The 5,103-nt window shown below is 44.7% G+C and overlaps 1 protein-coding gene across 11 annotated transcripts in view; it reads right to left on the reverse strand.

The window, feature by feature from the left end:
• Window positions 1-3,174: 3,174 nt before the first annotated feature.
• tfeb (transcription factor EB) overlaps window positions 3,175-5,103 on the reverse strand; it is a 27,016-nt gene continuing 25,087 nt past the window's right edge. For all 11 annotated transcript variants that reach the window (XM_060069555.1, XM_060069554.1, XM_060069552.1 and 8 more), the window contains one exon: window positions 3,175-5,103. This exon is cut by the window's right edge and continues 1,698 nt beyond it. The gene's annotated coding sequence lies outside the window, so the exon portion shown is untranslated.

The following is a 5,103-nucleotide window of genomic DNA, read 5'->3' on the forward strand; positions in this document are numbered from 1 at the left end:
GAGAGTGGTGAGCGCGGGGGGGTGGGGGGGGGGGGGGGGGGGGGGGGTGAAAGGGAATGTGATGAAGGAGGAGAAAGTGTAACTGTCTAAAGGTTGGATGACAGCTCTCAGTTTTGACCTTTCAAGGGAAAGCCGTGGCATATAGCCGGCTTCATTATAATCCCTTTTTTCTATCCTTTATACCTACCCAACCATTCAGGCCCAGCACCGCCTACCTACCGGATAAAATATATGGAATTGATTCTAAATCGGATGATAAATGATAGATAATAAATGACGGATAATAAATAATAGATAATGGATACCGTTTGCGTGTGTCAGGTTGTGTGTCGAAAGAGGAAAGTTTCATTTGATTTTGGAACATGACGAAGTGAAATAATACGGCGAGATGCCAAGGGTCCTAAAAATGACCGAACCGACGACGAGGACAAACTTTCAAACCGGAGTACTGATGAGTTATCGCGGTGGAAAAATCAATGTTGTGTCAGCAACACCATCATCACTGGAGAATCTCGTTCGTTTTTTTGATGGCAGGCAATTAGGTCTTGCAGGGGCTATGTCTGCAGCGGCAGTAAAATGCGGTCCAAACCCTTTATCTTGGGGGTAAAAGCCAGTGGTTTTGGTGTGAGTTTCAGCCGGGCCTGTCATGGAGGATGTACAGCGGGTGACCCCGGCCGGAACAGATAATAAAGCAGCCACTGATTGACGGTATCTTAATGGAGCATGGAGGGATCAATACGTAATATCAGCAGGTTTTAATTGAAGGCAACACGCATAAACCTTTAGCAACTTCCCAATGTCACTCAGTGTTCATAAAAGTTTCTTCCACATCCCCTTGGACAAAAAGATATAAATCCATCAAAAAGTCATCTCAATTTTATAGGCTTTCTCCTGCTCCCCTCCCCCCCACACATCGCTTCTTTCATCCCCACCCCTACCCCCCCCTCATCTCCATTTTGATGTCTGTCTATTAGCAGAGGGTGAGGCCTTTCCTGCTCTCGCATCCAGGGGCTAAATTAGCTCAATCAGCCCCCTTTCACCTCCCCTCCTTGGGCTTCAAGCTGAGTGACACACTGCTCCCCAGGGAGGGAGTGGGGGTCTCATGTACACACGGAGAACAGCGGACCGCATGCACGCTGTGGGAGGAGGAGACATGACAGAGGTGGCAGTGAAGAAGAACAGAGTGTGTGTGTGTGTGTGTGTGTGTGTGTGTGTGTGTGTGTGTGTGTGTGTGTGTGTGTGTGTGTGTGTGAGTGATGGATGTGTGAGGGGTGTGAGGAAAAGAGAGGCGGTTAAAACGGCACGGGAGGGACAAAGATTGAAAAAGGCGAACGAAAATAGGAAATTTCATTAGTTTTGAATGTAAAAGCAGAGAGAGAGAGAGAGAGAGAGAGAGAGAGAGAGAGAGAGAGGGAGGGAGACCAAGACAGATCTAGAGGATAGATAGAGTGAGAGGTACCCTGAGTTTCCCCTGCTTGTGTAATAGAGCCTATCCCAGACCTGAATGAAGACCCTTGTTCCCTGTTTGTTGTGGAAGACGCCAGAGCACCTTCCATGATTATTTTTCTTGTCCTCTTCCTTCGCCTCCTCACTGTGTTCTTTCCCGGAGCGGGTTAGCCGAGACAAGGGCCCCCACTCCTGTCAAGGCCCCGACCGCCTCTGGAACTCACACACACACACACACACACACACACACACACACACACACACACAGACACCATAGTAACCCACTTCAGCGGCCAAAGTGTATTATGGATCATTATTGTTAATTAATGACAGAACTTCCATTAATTTACCTCAATAACATGTATTCTTGGCCTCATACAGGTTACACCAAACAACCAGGGATTCATGGTGTATTTTAACCATAGTTTCCGTAGCAGGTATTAAGACATGATCGTTAACAGAACATCAAGCTCCTTTGTGGTCAATGGCCACAGATTGACTCAGTGTGAACCCCAATGCAGTTGCTGCTTCTGCCCGGTCGGTAATCACACACACACACGCACACACACACACGCACACACACATCCCAATGGTAACTGGAATTGCACCTTCATGTTTGATTTGTTTCAACCTCTCCTCTCTCTCTCTCCCTCGCTCTCCTCAACAACCACCCAAGTATTCGTAGAAGTGCAAGGCATGCACTTCTGCCGCAGTTAAGTGTGTGTGTATGGGTAGGGGGACGGAGGGAGGCGGGTGTGGGGGGTAGAAGCGGTGGCTATGGGTGTGAGCCATAAGATCTCCTCTCTGGGGCTCTACAGGGATTTATTAGACTGGGGAGTACATTAGCATCATAAAGACCAGGGAGAATGGGCCCGCGGATGGGCTGCAGACTCTCAGCCACACTTACATATCAGCATCAGTGTGTTTCAGTGTGTGTGTGTGTGTGTGTGTGTGTGTGTGTGAGGAATAAGATTACCCTGATTTAAGCTAAGAAAGACTGTTTAAGGGCAGATATGGATCCTAGTGAAGCGGCCCGGGGACTAATACATCAGGCCAGAGGAGGAGAGGCCAATGTGATGGGGAGGAGGAGGAGCTGCTGGTGTACAGGCCCTCCACATTTAAAGATGAGGGTGCAGGGATGTGTAGCCTTATCAGCACCGGCAAATACCACTCAACCATACTTCATTTAGCAAGGCGATGTTATTTCAATGTCATTATTTGGGTGTTACAACATACATATGAAGCTGAAGATATGAATTCACTAAGCCCTGATGAGATTTCAAATCAACGACAATGTGCGTATATGCATGCATGCATGTAGGCTATGTATACAAGCATATGCAGAGGCATGTATGTTACCAGAGGGTATAAAACTACCCATTTTAAATATCCCTTAAAGATTGAATAGCAATATAAAAAAATCGTATTTTTCTTAGATAGTAAACTACTGATGTTAAGAGCTCTTGAGTGAGCCGAGAGTAAATCTATAATGTAGGTATATAGTCAAGGATAAATCTATACACCCGCTCTGTGTGTGTCTGCACTATGTTCCTGAACCACTGACAGTATAGATAGGCCTGAGCAGACATAAAATACACACAAATGGATCTCTGATGCCCTCTGATGGTCATGAGTAGAAACTACAACCGTGAAATGGCTCCATAAAACAGAAAAGGACGGAAGACCAAATCAACGCAAGATACAAGAAAGACAAATGAAGACGGTGAGTAGATTCTAGTAAAATGTTTTATATACACATACTGTAAAACAAGATTGGCAGTTTCTTTACATTGCGATGCGGGAGAAGTGGAAAGACTGGAGGGATCTGTGGAGGGTTGGCTGACACAACAGCAACAGTCAGGAGTGTGGCTGACAGACAGAAAGGCACGTCCAATAAGGCGGGAGTGTCAGAGAGAGAGATAGAGAAAGAAAGAGTGATATCAGTAGCCAGAGATAGATGGATAGAACGGGGGAAAGACGGTTGAAGCTGTGTCATCTCAAACTTCTTGTTTCAAGTTAATTTGAAGGCAGTCAAGACTGCCTGTCTCCTGGGAAACTAAAGTCAGGAATAGGGCATGATGGGGGATAAAAAAGATGACCCGCTTCGTTCAGACAAGTGGTGACGCCACATAGTGAGATGATTTCTATCCAATCAGGGGATCATTCCTGATCTACTTCTTAAGGGTTACAATTTTTGGAGATAAATAATAATAAAGTCGATATAAAAAGGACATTATAAATGTGCACATTCTTTGAACAGAGAGCATGCAGTACAGATCTGTCACTTCTCAAGTTGTGTCTGATGGTGGGATTGACAAAAATGTAATCTGGTTACCGGAAATTATCCATTCTTGCCAATATCCATAAATAATCTAGTTACCGGCATTAATCAATTCATGGCAAGAAATTCATAATGGCTGAGAGGCATTTCTGGAATAAAACAAAATAAAAACACAATACATTAAGTGGCATTGTGGCATAAAATACCTGACATAAATCTTATATCATAATTCATGTACAACCAAATACAATATAGCTTCCAGTGCTTTGGGGAGAGAGAGAGAAAAAAACAAGAACTATAATAATACACAACACTTTAAAAGCTTACTTTAATAATAATATAATAATAATAAAAACAAAATCATCAATATATTTCCTTCCTTTTCTTTTCGTCTGAACTGATCATTAAAAGCTACTATCAAATCAAAAAGCCTGCTTCTGGCTGCTTCCACACAGAGGAGCTCCAGCTCAGGCTGACCATGTTCCACACCCACACGGCAGATCCCAACAGAACAAGGCGTCAGCGAGCCAATGACAACGCATTGTCCCTGAGCCGCTCCTGTGCATCCCCCGAGAGGGCGGCTCTGTGCACGTGAACATCCGGAGAGAGAGCGAGACGGATACAGACACAGGCACGGGAGACATGTCACATGTTCCGAATTTAACACAGCCTCAAGGCACACTGCTGTGTGTGTGTATGGGAGTGTGTGCATGCTTTCATTTTGTATTGCTGCTCTCTTGCTTTAACAGTGAGCACTATTCCAGTACTGATGCATTCTGGGGGCTGACACTGACATGACACTATGACTCCGTCTACCCACTACCAAGGGAACGTTTGCTACACGCCACACACTACAAAAAGACAAAGAAGCAACTAGGAGTGTACTTGTGGAAGAATAATATAAAAATAAAATCATTATTGAGAGAGAGCATAGGTCGCACAAAAGCGATTCTAATTTGTGGAAATAATTTGTATTTACATTAATACTGAGACTTTAAATTCAATCTATTTAGCTTTGTTTGTATTTATGGGCCGCTAAAAAAGGCACATTTGTGGGCTGAAGCTGTACACAGCTCAATGCCCGAAGGTGTTGAGTCTATCTCTCTGTCTTTTCTATTGAAAAGTCAAGAGACGAAGGAGATTCAACATTAAAGACCGCATCAAGGAGCTGGACACCATGATCCCTAAAACCAATGACCTGTAAACCTGCCGGGGTTACATTTCTTTACACACTATCAGTTTCTGTGTGTGTGTGTGTGTGTGTGTGTGTGTGTGTGTGTGTGTGTGTGTGTGTGTGTGTGTGTGTGTGTGTGTGTGTGTGTGTGTGTGTGTGTGTGTGTGTGTGTGTGTGTGTGTGTGTGTGTGTGTGTGTGTGT

The sequence above is a fragment of the Gadus macrocephalus genome, chromosome 13 (genome assembly GCF_031168955.1).
Source record: "Gadus macrocephalus chromosome 13, ASM3116895v1".
In the NCBI taxonomy this organism is placed as follows: Eukaryota; Metazoa; Chordata; class Actinopteri; order Gadiformes; family Gadidae; genus Gadus; species Gadus macrocephalus.